Genomic DNA, 17064 nt, shown 5'->3' with positions numbered 1-17064 from the left:
GCACCCCCACCCCCCAGCAGTCAGGGGCACGTGCCAGCAGGCCCCCACTCATGTCCCACACATGTCCCCCAGCACCCCCACCCCTGAGCAGTCAGGGGCACCTGCCAGCAGGCCTCCACTCATGTCCCCCAGCACCCCCCACCCCCCAGCAGTGAGGGGCACCTGCCAGCAGGCCCCCACTCATGTCCCACACATGTCCCCCAGCACCCCCAACCCACAGCAGTGAGGGGCACCTGCCAGCAGGCCTCCACTCATGTCCCCCAGCACCCCCACCCCCAGCAGTGAGGGGCACCTGTCAGCAGGCCTCCACTCATGTCCCCCAGCACCCCCACCCCCCAGCAGTGAGGGGCACCTGCCAGCAGGCCCCCAATCATGTCCCACACATGTCCCCCAGCACCCCCACCCCCCAGCAGTCAGGGGCACCTGCCAGCAGGCCCCCACTCATGTCCCACACATGTCCCAGCACCCCCACCCCCAGCAGTCAGGGGCACCTGCCAGCAGGCCCCCACTCATGTCCCACACATGTCCCCCAGCACCCCCACCCCTCAGCAGTCAGGGGCACCTGCCAGCAGGCCTCCACTCATGTCCCCAGTACCCCCACCCCCCAGCAGTCAGGGGCACCTGCCAGCAGGCCTCCACTCATGTCCCCCAGCACCCCCCACCCCCCAGCAGTGAGGGGCACCTGCCAGCAGGCCCCCACTCATGTCCCACACATGTCCCCCAGCACCCCCAACCCCCAGCAGTGAGGGGCACCTGCCAGCAGGCCCCCACTCATGTCCCACACATGTCCCCCAGCACCCCCACCCCCCCAGCAGTCAGGGGCACCTGCCAGCAGGCCCCCACTCATGTCCCCCAGCACCCACATCATGACGATCCTCAATCATGGGCCTCATGGCCACCCACATCACACCCCACGCCACCCCAGCCCAAAGACCCAACCAAGTATTGCATCACCCACAGAGAAATGGCCATTACATAATACAACCCGAATGGCATGTATGTACATGAACACATGTCCGTCACACACACACAACGGGTGCAAGTGAATGTGAAAACCCATATCATGACATGCATGAAACCAATGAGAGAATACCACACATCGAAGTATGAAACAAAAAAGTATTGAACACAACATGAATGTAATGAAGAAAAAAAACACTCAATAATGAGAATAAGAAACAAAATGCAGCATGTCCGGAAAATAATAAAAAATATGAAATCAGAATCCAAAGAAATCCAAATGAAAATGTGTCCAAAGTCTCAGTCCAACAAAGCAAATCCAAGGGAAAAGAAATATCTGAAATCCATTGCGCCATGGTGAAATTAAAATAAAAAAGAGAAACATCCACTGTTCAACTATATACAAATCACCAATGCAGGGGCATTAGCCCAACAAATCAAATGAAACCTACAAAAAACTCTACCTAATAAAGAACTATATACAAAAATGTGGTGCATTATCCAAGCGGCCCAAAATAAACAAAAACAGAAAGGAAACCTAACACTATCTAACTATTTACAATGGCAGCGGGCTAGTCAGATGGCTCACTTTTTGATGTCCCGGGCCAGGGCATCATTGAACTCCCGCTCAATGTCCTGGAGGCGGTCCTCTTCCATGGCCCCGAGGGTTCGCAGGGACGACGACATGTTCACCTCCAACTCCCTGCAAATTGCCTCGAGGCACTCGGCCCGCCTCAGTGCCCTCCGCATGGAGTTCTCCGCCCTGACCATTGTGAGCCGTGCCTCTTCCACCCGCTGCCGCTCCGCATCTATTGCGTGGCCCAACCACTGCCACACGGAAGACACTTGGAATCCTGGGTCCTCCTGCCCTCTGGCCGATGCCTGCCCCTCCAATGTTGAAGGCCCTGAGCCATCATCGCTCCCACCATGTTGCTGCTGCTGCTGTGCCTGTGCCTGCGCCCTGGCTCTTGCTGCCTGCACGTCCTCCTCCGGCTGGGGTGCAGTTCTCGTGGTAGCCACCCCTGCTGGACGTCCGACTCCTGACTGTGGCAGGGATGTGTCCTCCAACAGCCTGGCCGCTGGGTCAGAGGCAGCTCCACAGGGTACCCAGGTGATGCATGGGTGGGAAGATGGCAGGGAGGACGACTGGTGCGTAGGGGGTTCAGGTGAAGAGGGGGTCACAAGAAGGTCCAGCACACGGAGGAAACAAGCACCGGTGACCCGACCAGCAGGTCAACATGGTCAAAGAGGCATCCGAGATGACGTGCAGTCTCTTCACGAAAAGACCGCAGATCACCTCGCATGCCCCGTTGACGCAATGCTATCCCGGCCAGGACAGGCTCAACATGGTCCCGGATAGCCACGTCTGCAGGGGGAGGAAGGCCAGTTGTTGTGTGCTCATTCCCTCCCTGAATACGGGTCTGGATGTAGGCATCCCTGCTGGTGCCAGATGATGCAGTGACAGGATAAGGGACAGGATTAAACACAGTCACCTCTGCGGCGGCCTGTGCTGCCTCCTGTCCCTGCCCCTGTACTGCACCACTAGCACCAGTGGAATCCCCACCTCCAGACCCTGTGTGTGTCCCTTCCGCGGCCTCCTCCTTCCCCAAACCCCCCACCAACCTGGATGAATCCGTGCCATCTTCCTCCGTTGGACCCTGTGGGGTCTCAGCTGCTCCTTCTGCTGCCGAGGAGTCCACCTCCGACCTCTGCCTCTTGGACCTACCCTCGGCATCTGTGGCCTGGGACACGGCACCAGACTCCTCACTCCCCGACGAGATGACAATCTGGGAGGGGAGCCGAGCCTTGCGTCTCCGGCTGGTGGTGCGATCCCTGCCACTGTGCTCCACAGCACCCTCTCCGCCCTCTTCATCAGATGACGCTGCAGACAGGGAGAGATAAAACACAGACATTAGGGCACTGTACAATGGACTGATACACACATGACAGTTGCACATGAGTGGCAGTGTCAAACTTCAGACATGACATCATACTCCACCACACACATGTCACTTCAACTCACACACATGAGCATTTCCACAGCAATATTGCACCAGGCAGCAACATCCATACACATACAACAGCATGAACAGCCGAAGGTGAGCCTGACATCACATGAAAAACAGGGAGTGCACTAGACATGCACACACGCCACCACACTTACATGCATGTCTACATCTCCTCCAACTGTTGCAGTGATGCGATCACCATACATGTCACATCTGGCATTCAGCCTTCTACATATCAGTGTCACATGCATCCATGTTGCATCACAGTTGCACACTTGTCAAATACACACACATGCACATGTACACAGTGCAGATACATGCAGCAGGAACCACCATCCATGTGCGACACCACAACCATGCCAACGTACATACACAGAAGTTCAAACATGTGTGCTCCCACACTTGCATTTGCACAGCATGCTTACCAACACATACACCATTGATTTGTCTCACACCTAACAGAACTCACATGTGGCAGCCTCACGCCCCTGTTCATACACATCCCTACATGGCCCTATGAAAACACATGTGCAACCTGCACACTACTGGCACACCACCACACGCACAGCGTCCAATTAGTATGCATGTACACTTACCGCTCGACTCCAGACGGGTCTGCCTCTCAAGGGCCTGGACGTGGAGCGCTGGGCATATGTGTTCCAGGACCCTCATTTTGTGGTCGGACAGGTGGTCCCAGCACCCCTTGGCATCCGCTGCCTTCAAGAGGCGCCGGGCCTTGTTGACGGTCCTGGATCTGAAGTCTTCCCAGCGCTTCTTGACATGTTGTAAGTCACGGACTGCCACCCCCTCCGCGTTGATGGCAGTCACGATGTCCATCCAGATCCTGGTCCATCCTTCATTGTTGGCATGCAAACTTCCAAAGAGGGCATCATACTGCCCCAGGACTTGCTCCACCAGGACACCAACTTCCCTGGCACTGAAGCTGGTGGCCCTCTGCCTCTCTGGCTGGGGATTGCCAGTGGTTCCAGATGGTGTTGTGCCCGACATGGAAACCCCAGAGGCAGGAGTGGGTGGGCAACTGGGTCCTGGGGCTGGGCTGTGGAGCGATGGTATCCCAGTCGGGAGTCTTCGGTTCCAGCAGGGGTGGTCACAGCAACTGCACCCCTGGCTGACGTGCAGGCAGCAAACAGCAGGGCACGTGGGCAGCAGGCAGTCAGGCAGCAGCAGATGGCACGTGGGAGCGTGCTCTGGGCTCTGGGGGGCAGTAATTCGGCCTTCTGGGCAGGAGTGTGGTCTTCCGTGTGTTGTTGCGTGGCCAGCTTGATACGGAGTGATTTGGCATGTGAAAATCTTGCACGTCAGTGTGTAATTCGAAGAAAGGCCCTTCGCACGTAAGCGCGTCAGCAGACGTACGCGGTTTCATTGGACCAAAGGCCCTTAGTGCGTAAGCGCTTATGTGACGTGACTCGCGCGGGCGTTTCCCTCGTGACGTGGGCATAGTGGTTCAGCGCACGTGAAAAAACTGCACATCCGCGTGTGAATTCATGTAATCCAAGGAAAGGGCATAGGCACGTAAGTGACGTGACGCGCGCAGCCGTTTCCATCAACACGGGTGCATGTTCATCGTACACGTCCAAAAACTGCATGTCCGAGTATCAGTAATTGGAGGAAAGGGCCTTAGCGCCTACATGCGTAAGTGACGCTGTACGTGTGGGCCGCTTTAAAAGGTACGTGTAGGACCCCATTCCCTTGTATGTGCTTTTCGTGGAGAGCAAGTGGGTGAATTCTTTACTTCTTGTCGGTTCACACGCGATTACTTCACAGCGTTTCAAGTTCGTACTCCCTGTTACCTCTGACAGCGTTCTTTATTTTTTGGGGCCTGTTTGCTCATACAGCGTTCACTTCTTCTTTTGTCCTGTCTCCTCAGACAGCGTACAGTTCTTCTTTTGGCGGGGGTGTTGCCTACGCGCACATAAGCGTTTTTTTTCACGTTATTTTTCCAGACAGACGGTGAGTCGCGCATGCATTTACCAACTGTGCTTGCCCCGTGTGTCGCGTACCCCTTCAGAGGTCATTGTAGGCTGCGTGTAACACACGTACGCTTGTTTTTTGTTTCTGGGTGCCACAGTGTAGTGCGGGTTCATTTCTCCACGCACGTGGTCTATGAGGGGTTGCGTGCACGTTACTTCTTGTTTTTGGGGTGCCTGTGCGTTGCCTGATCCATCATCTTTCCCCAGGGGTCACAGACAGCCTTGCTAGAGCACTAGGGTACGAATTCCATCTAGTACCCTACCCCTTTCACCCCCAATTGCCCAGGACAATTGTTTACTGCAACTCCCATACGCACAACATCAGTGCCATGGTTGGGAGGTAACCAAGCGGTAAGGGAGGCAAAGGTGGCCGACCTCCAAAAGGTGGGCGTGGTGGGCGCGGTAGGGGACGTGGCCATGATGTGCAGGGTGCCCCTAGACCCCCATGTGTGGAGGACCAATCAGGGACACCCATGCCCCACCCGCCCCATGGTTGAGGGAAACGTGGCTGACACCATCCCAGCTCAGCCCTTGTTGGACCAGCCCATTGTGGCACCGGACCCAGCACAGGATGACTCCCAGGCTGACTTCCAGGTCAGCAAGTCTAAGCCACGTGTGCCGGTGCAAGTTGGTGTCACCAGGCCACATGGATCTGGGGCAGCGATGTCATCTGCTGCCCCAAGTAGGCAGGGTGGGGAGGCTGCAGGGGCAGCTGCAGCTCTATCCACCCCAGCTCTGAGTCTCCCAGCCGGGACAGTGTCGGTCCTGGTCCATCAAACTGACGTTGCCCCTGCCAACATCACACTTCAGCCAATGCCTGCACCAAGACCTATGGTCATTGTGCATTCGCACACTCCCAGTACCCAGTCCACCTGCGCTTCTGCCCCTACTGACCAGAGCGGCGCAAGCCACTCAGGCTCACTCCACCTTTGAAGAAGAGGAAGAAGGGTGCTGTGGCACTACAGGCTGAGACCCCAGACACGGCTACACAGTCCGGCACATCAAGGAAGCCTAGCTTTAATGACCCCGAACTTGATGCACTTGTGACCTATGTGTCGGCACATAGCCGCAAAATGTTGGTGACTGCAGCATGCAAGACTACACCTGGTCAACATAGGGCACACTGGCAGACCATCGGGGACCGCATAAGTGCCCTTGGATTTGTGAGGCGCACAGCTGATGATTGCTACAAGCGGTGGAATTACCTGAAACGCAGAGCAAAGAACAAGTGTGCCTCAAATCATGCCGCTACTCTGGTGACTGGCGGTGGGTCTCCACAAGAGGACAACGAACTCACTGAACATGAGTCTGTTGATGGGACCTTTGTCACAGAGCAACAGATCGAAGGTGTGGGAGATCAACCTGATTACGACGCATTGTCCGGTGAGTGCCCATGCGTGTGTGTGTAATCCATGTGTATGTTGTTTGGGTGACAGGTTCTGATTGAGTGCCAGGTGAGGGTGTGTACTCCTGAGTGTTATGGGTCACCCATTTGCTTCCTCCCATGCATTCACGTGCCTTGGATTTGGGTATAACTGTATCCCTTCTGCCCACAGTTGCCAATTAGGCCCACATTAGTGCACTTTCCCTTGAACTGTCATCTTGCAACTACATTGTTCAGATTTTGTAAGTGTTAATTCAGGCTGATTCTTTCCACTCTCCCATTTTTACTACGCATTTTTCTGCCCTATTGCAACATATGTGATATGTTTCGGTCATTGTTTACAGCCCACACTGGGCCACTATTTTTACCTGGTTATGTTAATGATTACACCATTCAGGCCGATGGAGTATTGGGCTGCAGACATTTTTTATTAGGGCCTGTTTGCATGTGGAACATGACAGATGTTGCCTGTAATGTTAAAGTGACCAACCATTGATCAGCCCACAATGACTGTATTATTGGACACTGGATGTGTTTCAGTGTATGGCACATGCATATTTAGCAACACTATTCAGCATTAATCTTCGCATCATGTCGATGTGACATGGATGTGTGACAGTACTCATTCACTGTCAGGAAATGAGGAAATCTGCAAAACGTCCAGGCGGCACAGACGAGTTCCTGTAATGCTGCATCTTGTCTGTGGGGATCTCGCACAATAAATGCGTAATTTATGAACCTGACAGACGGGAAACGGGCTCACCGAAAGAAAGAGTGGAGGCAGGGCCAAGATGTGTTTTGAGTGAGCCCCCTGAAGGAATGACCGTTGCTTCTTTTCAAGTGATCCAGGGCAGAATCCCGCCCCAAGCCCTGATTGGAGCTTAGCTCCGTACCCACCAGGCCCACAGACCTGCGTGAGCCCACTCGGCTCCCTGCACTGCAGCCACCCAGGTAAGGCAGCCCACAGCCCCCAGGCCCCGGCGCCCCCATAACTAAAGAAAAAAAAAAAAACACCCGCGGCCAGGCCCGCTTCCCTCCCCAGCTCGCCACATCCCTCCCAACTCCCCTTCCTGGACTCCAGCCCTCCCGCCTCCCATCCCGCCCCCAAGCGCTGATTGGAGCTTAGTTACGTGTGACATCTTGATTTGGTCCAGAAGCAGGGTGAGAGTTGCATCCTCCTTCAACCGTCTCACCCCACCCCAGAGGCAGGTAACTGCGGCCGCTTCCAGAGAGCCCCTGGGCCCAGAGCTTTCACTTCCTCTGCCCATTCCAGCGGCGTTGTTGACCACTTCCTCTCTCCCCCCGCGCCCGCCGCTAGCCCTAAGGAAAAGGTCTGCCCCAACAGAGGCGGCTCCTGGAGGTGACGGCAGCAGTCCTCAGGGTAAAACAAGTGCCAGCCATCAACCATCAACTACAAGGACCAGTAAGGTAGGAGTGGCCTGGGTTAGGAGTAGATCAACCACTCTACCCTATAATCCTAGCCACCTAACAATCCAATATAAAACAGTTCCAAAATCTATCAGAGTTTCTGTTCCAAAATTGTATTGTAAGATATTCAGATTGCATTGATAGACCTCTCTCCCACTATACAGGTCTCCAAAGTCATCAGGGATTCTGTTCCCAGGTTGTATTGTGTGATACTCACATTGCATAGATAGGCCTCTCCCCCAATAAACAGGTCTCCCAAATTTAGGAGTGTTTCTGTTCCGAAATCGAATTGTATGATACTCCGATTGTATTTATAGGCCTCTCTCCCACTTTACAGGTCTCCCAAATCTATCAGAGGTCCTGTCCACATACTATATTGTGTGATATTCAGATTGCATTGCTAGGCGCCTCTCCCAATACACAGGTCTCCCAAATTTAGCAGGGTCTCTGTTCCAAAATTGTATAGTATGATATTCAGATTGCACTGATAGGTTCCTCCCCCATATACAGGTCCCCAAATTGATCAGGTGTTCTGTCCCCAAACTGCTTAGTATAATATTCTGTTTTGCATTGATAGGCCTCTCTCCCACTATACAGGTCTCCCAAACTCACCAGAGGCTCCATCCCCAAACTGTGTCGTATGACACTCAGATTGCATTGATAGGCCTCTCTCCCAAAATGATCAGGGGTTCTGTCCCCAAGCTGTATTGTATGATACTCTGATTGCTTTAAGAGGCATCTCAATAAGGCGCCCAAAATTGTTATGGGGTTTTGTCCCCAAACTGCATAGTGTGATGTTCTGTTTGCATTGATAGGCCTCTCTCCCACTTTACAGGTCCCCCAAACTTACCAGGGGCTCCATTCCCAAACTGTATCGTGACACTCAGATTGCATTGATAGGCCTCTCTACCACTATACAGGTCTCCAAAATGTATCAGGGGTTCCACCCCTAATTGTATTGTATGATATTTAGATTGCATTGGTGGGCCTCCCTACAGGCCTGCTCCCAAACTGTATTGTATCATATTCAGATTGCACTGATAGGCCTCTCTCCCACTATACAAGTCTCCCAAACTTGACGGGGGTACTGTCCCGAAAATTGCATTGTATGATATTCAGACTGCATTGATGGGCTTCTCTCCCACTGTACAGGTCTCCCGGATTTAGCAGGGGTTTTGTCCCCCAAATTGCATTGTATAACATTCAGATTGCATAGTTAGGACTCTCTCCCAGTATACAGGTCCCCCAGGTCCAACAGGGGTTCTGTGCCCAAGTTGTATTACATGATGTTTGGATTGCCTTGAGGGACCTCCCTCCCACTGTACAGGTCTCCCAAAAATATTAGGGGTTCTATTCCAAAATTGCATTGTATGACAGTCAGATCACTTCGATAAATTGTATTGTATGACATTCAGATTGCATTGATAGGCCTCTCTCCCACTACACAGGCCTCCCAATTCTGGCAGGGGTTTGTTCCCAGACGGTATTGTGATATTCGGATTGCATTGGGGGGCCTCTCTCCCACCGTGCAGGTCTCCCAATTTACCAGGGGCTCCGGTCCCAAACCGCATTGTGTGATATTCAGTTTACATTTATAGGCCTCTCTCCCACTATACAGGTCTCACAAATATAGCAGAGGTTCTATCGCCAAATTGCATCTGTTGCCATTCAGATTACAGCGATAGGCCTCTCTCCAACTATACAGGTCTCCCAAATTTAGCGGGGACTCCGCTCCTAAATTTGAATCATAAGGATTACAATACTCCTTAGGGTCCCGCCTAACATACGAGACTCCAGAACATAGTCAGAACTAGCCTCAAGCACAAACTTAGCTTAACCACCTTAACATACTCCCAGAGAGGACTAGACCGTGATAGAATAGTTCCAGCCGCCCTTATCCTTTCAGAGAGACCTACACAGACAGCACTGAACTTCGACCTACACCCCTGACAACAGTACGCCCAGCACTAAAACCCCTACCAGACAGCGCTCAGAGGACACACAAACCGCCCCACCGGAAGAACAGATGGCACAAAAGCTCCCAAGCCTACCAATGCAAGAAGAAACACCAGCACCCCATCACAAGACACAGCAGCCAACCACTCAACCAGCACCTCAGCACTGAGCACCAAAATGCCCCGGACCAGAAAAGGACGCAGAGAAAGGGCACAAGACAAGGCTGCACTGGAAACAGGCACACAAATCCAACCTACCACCGAAGCAACAACCTCATATAGAAGAAACACAACACCCAAAACCAAAACGACCAGAACAAAACTCCAAAGGTAAAACTCCCTATATCTCACACCATACCTTGCAACAACCCCAGAACCAGGATACCCCAACAACAAAGAGACATCAAGACAGAGTCTGACCCCATCGCCCCATACATCACAAGAACAGAAGGACACCCCCAACACCTGCGCCATACCGGACATAATGACGAAGAAGATCTTATAACCAACAACCCAAACATGAACCTAACTGACCAATTCAACGAAGAAGAAGCCTTCATGGACCTTCACCAAACTAGCACAAACGTAGAAGCAACACCACTGAACAGCCAAGCTTTCAATCTAGCAGACCACCTCAATGAAGATGCAGCTTCCGCTGATCCTCATAGCCCTCCTACATTGAAGCTACAACCTTCGCTGATCCTCATCCACCCACAATCAACGCCAACAATGATGCCGCGCAACCAAACAACCACAAACCAAAACAAGGTACAACCAACAAGCAAAACCACACCAATAAGATCCACTGCACCTCATCAATGCAAGATCAATGTCAAAATATGCCACTGAGATATACGATCTACTCTGCGACGGAGGGATCGACATCCTATTTGTAACAGAAACCTGGATAGACGACAATTACAAGATCACACTCAACAACTGCTTATCTGAATACTTCAAATGCGTCCAATCAAACAGAAAAAACAAAAGAGGGGGAGGGCTGGCAATCATTCACAAAGATCACCTCGATATCAAACTGGAATACCCACTAATCATCGATAAATGCGAATCCCTAATCATACGTCTAGCAGTAACATCCAAAACAAACTTGAAATGTGTACTAATATATAGACCACCAGCCTACGATGCAACCTTCGTAGACTCCTTCACAGAAGCAATCACCGTCCTAGCCATCAAACACAATCACCTGATAGTCCTAGGAGATTTCAACATCTGGTTTGAAGGAGAAATCACACCCATAAAAAATCGCTAACCAGCCAACTAGCAGCGATGAACCTACAACAACCAGTCAAAGGAGCAACCCACTTGGCAGGGCATACACTTGATGCAATCTTCACCAACAAACTACTCCTCACCATGGCACCCCCAATTCAAATACCCTGGAGCGACCACCTCATCATCCCCTTCGTAATCAAAATGACCGGGCCAACAATCAATCAACCGGACAAAACAACGAAATCCCTGACAAGAAATTGGAGAACCATCAAAAACTCCAACCTGCATGAACTCCTGGAGCTAAACAAACCACACCCAACATTCATGGAAGAAGATGACCTGGACAAAAAGGTAACCCTGCTGCATTCCTGGATTATAACTACTATAGACAACATCGCCAAAGAAAAACCCTTTGCTTCAGCTAATAAACAGTCTATGGCAAAATGGTTCACCCCACTAATGTGCACCATGAAAAGAAAAAAACGAAGACTAGAACTTGATTGGAGAAAACAAAACGATGCGGCAAACAAACTGAAATTCCTACAACACAACCGGGATTACAAAAAGGAAATACAAAAAGCAAAGAGGAAACACTACGACAACCGAATCTTCGAAGCACCCGACATCCAAAAATAGGTCTTCAAAATCATAAACGAAATCAAAAACCCTCCAGGATGTAACAACACACCAACTCCATCCACAAAACTCTGCAACGACCTCGCGGACCACTTCAAAAACAACATCACTAACATCCAACAAACCATTCAAAGCAGACCGTCTGATCTGACCACAACCCCAACCTACACCTGGGAGAAGCACCCAAACAAACTACGAAGCTTTCCAGAAATATCAGTGGAGACATTCGTCAAACTGGTGAATGAAAGCAACAACTCAGGGTCCCCCGATGACCCAACCCATGCCCACCAGACATATACAAATCAATTCTTAAACAAGGAACGCCCATGGAATATCACAGGAATGTCCTCAACCATTCCATTGCAACTGGGAAAGTGCCACAAGCCTTCAAAACTGCATACCTCAGGCCACTACTTAAAGATACAGCGGGAAACGTAGAGGACCTCTCCAACTACAGACCTATCTCCAACATCCCGTATACAGCCAAGCTGCTCAAAACGTATGTATACAAAATGACCCAAGAGTTTATAGACGAGCACGCCTACTAGACCAGGCACAAGTTGGCTTCAGACCACCGAGAGGAACGGAATCAGCTCTACTCTCAATATGGGACGATCTAAAAACCAACGCAGACTCGGACAACAGCACTGCCTTGATACTCCTAGACCTATCGGCAGCATTTGACACAGTGGACCATGACACCCTCATAACAAGATTAGAAGCACTTGGAATAACAGACACCGCCGTACTATGGATGAAATCTTTCCTAACAAACAGAACGGAAACTGTATGGATGAAACCCTTCAAATCCAGCCCAAGAGATTCCACCTGTGGAGTACCACAAGGATCATCCTTCTCCCCGCTACTATTCAACATCTATCAGAATCATCAAAAGCCACGGCCTCACCTGCTACAACTACGCTGACGATAGACAAATAATCTTCAAAATACAAGACAACCCGGAAAGAAACTCAACGCTAGAAAACTGCCTCCACGATGTATTCTTCTGGCAGGGCCGGACTGGAAACGAAAAGTGGCCCTGGAATTTCTTTTCAAAGTGGGCCCATATTCCGCTGAACAAGGGAGCACAGCGTGTGAGCCCAACCCTCTATGAGGGTATTGGGAGTATCCTCCAAGAAAACTTTGAATAAAATTAGTCAAAATGAGTGCATTTAAAGCATGTTTTAAGTTATATGGATTAAAAAGTCTGTTTTAAATAAGTTCATGATCTCTCAAAGTAGATCTTCAATGATAGAGGGACCTGGGACATTACACATTTTGTAGATAAGAAAATAGAATTCTTCTGGTATTAAACGTGCCCAGACAACATGCATCCATGACCCATTTCAACCTATTCCTGGGCTGGGAATTGCACACAGATAAAAGACATTCTTAAACGAGCATTGGCAATTCCATCAGTATTGGCTTTTGTGTAGGCATGGGAAAGGCATTCGCCAGGCACTTCCATAGGGGTACTAACTGTCCATTGATAGTAGCAGCTGCCAATTGATGAGAGTACCTCGGCATATAATAGCACGGTCTGGTGAATGCCTAATATTGATACACAAGCTCAAACTGTTGGCTTTACCAATGCTTGTTTTTCACAGGACTTCAGTGAAGGACAGGCATAGTACTTTTTATTTCACCAGTAGCGTTTTTACAGTTCCAATAAATTCATTAACTCTCAGAAGACTGCTTTGAGAAAACACTGGCAGGCACGTTAGGCACACAGTTTGATGTTAAGGCTTCACAAAGCTAGCTCAAATACATCCTAGGAGGACGTTTTCTGGGTGAAGAGGGGCAGAAAGCAGGTAGATATGGCCATAGGGATTACCACAGCAATGGGCAGTCAATGGGTGGGTAAATAACCAAACAACATGTACAAGCTTTGTGTCCCGCCTCACATGCTATTTCTCCTTAGCTGTACTCTAATGCAATAGTTTCAGCTTATAGGTGGCACTTTAGCCAAAACTAACAAAAAAGGTTGACTTGGTATGAGATCAGTGAGTCATGCCAATGTAGTGCCCACAATGTTCCGACAAAGAGTGGTTCGGCACCTGTACTTCAACCATAGTGGTTCGCTTTTCGCTGGCTCCACTTTGCGAATGACACTGTGTTTGCATGTTGCACTTTTGGTTAAGGTAAAAGCCATATCGAGAGTTTGGGGCCTAGTTTAGCACCATGCATGCGGCAAAAGGGGTGTATTTCTTACATGTGCCGTTTCACCATTTTGATTGGGATCACTTTTGTTTTGTAGAAGTGAGAGGACTGAGTAGACGGGCTAGACACTACTCATCCTTGTACTTCTGCAGGGCAGTAGTCATTTTGTCACTAGCGGGAAAAGTCCAAAGCTGCTCCGACCTCCGGTGGAACGAGTGGTGTAGAAAGGTCAGATGCACAAAGCAAGGTGATGAGTCAAAAGGACCAATACGAAGTCGCTCTCGCCTCCCAGCAGGTGGACGGCACAAAATGTGAGAGCTTGCTGACCACAAACCCCACATTCGAACAATAGCTACATTTTTCATTACAAGAAATTAATGTTTTGGCAGACTGTCACACAGGACATCCTGGTTTGTGGTCGTAGCTTCAAGTCCACTCTATTCTGCCCTTTTCTATATTTAGCCTGCTCCCACCTGTGAGGCCAAAATCCTTGGGGTCATCTTCGACTCCACACTCTCCTTCTCTCCTCACATATCTGACGTCTCTAAGAAGTGTCACTACCAGCTGCACCTCCTCAGACGCATTCTTCCTTGCCTCTCCTTCCCACAGAAGCTCACTGTCTCCAGAGCTCTATTTCTCTCAAGGCTGGACTATTGCAACAGCCTCTTTCTAAATCTGCCTGCTTCTACTCTCCGCCCTCTGCAACTCATCCAGAACAGGACTGCGAGACTTGTCCTTGGCCTCAAGCCCAGGGTTCGTATCTCTCCAGGACTGAAATCTCTGCATTGGCTCCCAGTGGCTGCGAGGATTAAGTGAGGATTAAGTTCAAAACCCTCTGCATTGTCCATAAGGTCTTCTGGGGCCTCAATGTCTTCAACTCTATCTTCCTTCTCGAGCTCTTCCCTCATCCGCCTCCAACTCCCTCAGGGTCAGACGCTTCTCCAAGCAACAAGTTGGTGGTAGATCTTTCTTCGGCTGGGGCCTCCCTCTGGAACAGCCTCCCTGCCTCCCTGAAACTTGAGGCAAATCAACTCCGGTTCCAGAAGCACCTCAAAACCTTTCTCTTTGCTTCTGCTTGTTCTCCTCCTCTCCCCTGCTGACTTCCTGGCTGATACTGAAACTGCACTGGTTACCTTTCCACCCTCTGATCTTGGGCCCAGGCCCCCTCCCCCGCCCGTCGCACTCCTGCACTGCCTTACTGGCAACCCCACACTTGGGGGCTTTTTTCTGTATCCCTACAGTCCCACTACCAGCACTTGACACCCGATGTCTGCACTTACCCTGGCACTTGCCACCTGCTGGCCACACTTTTACTTTGTTTATTTATCTTATTATCCCATGTACTGCACTGTCCCCTCCCACCTCCCGCTCTGCGCTTTCCTCCTTCCCCTTCCCATGCACTTGCGCGATCTGAATGACACCTGGCCTAGTAGGATTGTTGTCTGTCTTCCCTCTGTTCCCCCTACTTTGCCTTGTCGCGCCTTGAAACACTTGTGTATAGGCGCGTTATAAATACTATCTCATTTCACCAACTACAAAAGCAGCAAGAGAGGACAGTGATGTCAAGTAGCTGCAAGTTAGGCCTAGCACAAACATAACTATTTACTAAGTCAGACAACTCAGCATACAAAAGATGTGCACAGATGCTAGGTCCACTCTAGTGGGTAATTACATTACTCACTCCATCAGTCGCCACAGCCCAGTGACTCATGCCCACATGGTACACAGCAGACAAATCGGTGCATTGCATGCCGCACACTCCCGAATTGTAATTCCCTGCACAGAACACAACGCTCCCTGTGAAGACTCTTGCCTGTACACAGTAAATCATCCATGCAAGAATATTGCGCAGTGGCACCAGGCCAATAACTGCCAACATGGGGCCCCTTCCACTTGACTACAGTTGAAAGTACCTAGGCCTTCTCGGACAATCACTTTGCTTTCCATCCCAATGTTTTCCAATTGCCTTTTGTTCGCTGCCTCCCACTGCCAATTGAAACGCGTGGCCCAATTCCTTGCCCCTGTAGAGTATGTCAAAAAGTTGCTGTTTATCGCCCTAATCGCCAGCCCTTTAAACCCCAAGTCTTGCTCCTTGCCAAGGTCAAAACACGTGTTAGCTGGCTGTACAAACAAAGCGTACAACACCATAAATTCTGTCTGAATCTAGAATACTAACTATTGTTATTATATAGTGCATCAGGTTTTAAGGTAGTGGCGCAGGTGACCGGTTAGTCCACTAGATTAAATAATTGCAAACAAACCTGGTATGTCAAACAATAGAGCTCTGAAAAAAAGCAAGATTCCCAGTGTGACCGAAAGGCACAAACACATGAAAAAACAAACTGTTGCACTGTAAATGCAAAAGTGTGTCCAGGAAAACCACTTCATTGGAGATCTGCACACCGTAATGATGAAAACTATTTAAATCCATTGTCACCTTTAAGAAGCAAGCTGATGGTCAGCCTATAGGAGGGGTTGCCTGTGAGCCTTTCGTGACAATGCAAGGTTCTGCAATGGCAATCATGTATATTTCAAAATGACTGTCACTTCGCTGGGGCGCTACATGTGTTGAGGCTATGAAAATCCATCTACTGGGGAGAACTCACGTTGGAAGAGTCCAAAGGCGAGCAAACCACACACACTCTCACACAGGGCTAAGGTATCGCCTCTCTGTGGAGCCCCTGTCAGGGGCTGCAGCTCTTACCTGTAAACGAAGCCCAATTATTGACTTCCCAATCTACGTCGCACACAAACCTTTATGATGTGATAGCTAGATAAGCTCGGAGGCGGGATATCGCTGTATCCATACTGCGGCCCTGTCCTCGGCTGCATGGATCTCGCTCTGCATCCACCGGCCAGGCCTCCACAATGAAATCTCCATCGACTGAAATCCGTTTCCTGGCTTGGCAGTGAACACAGAGGCCGCACACGGCATACCTTCAATACAAAGGCAAAACTCCACTCACAGACCATGTAGAAAGCCCAGGAAGGGCTTAAAATGCTCCTGAACAGGGGACCGGACAGATTAACCAGCCAGGTGGCTTGCTGCGCCCCCTGATGGTCTCTGTCTGACGCTGCCTTTTAATTTTGTAGCACTTACAAAGTCCTTCCCTGCTAAGAGGACTGGACATAAAGCGCGAGTCACAAGTCCCAAAGTTAGTCCTTACAGGGCACGTGTAGTTTGCTTCTTGCCTGGCCCCAGGCAGCAACCCAAATGCGCAGACGTGATTCCCACAGCCAGCATGTCCCGGGGAGAAATGAAGCAGCCTGCTGATGTCAAACCACCCAGGCTGGGCCGGATCATG

Source organism: Ambystoma mexicanum, chromosome 11 (assembly GCF_040938575.1).
Source record: "Ambystoma mexicanum isolate Mex_15411 chromosome 11, UKY_AmexF1_1, whole genome shotgun sequence".
Lineage (NCBI taxonomy): Eukaryota > Metazoa > Chordata > Amphibia > Caudata > Ambystomatidae > Ambystoma > Ambystoma mexicanum.
This window is presented reverse-complemented; position numbering follows the sequence as displayed.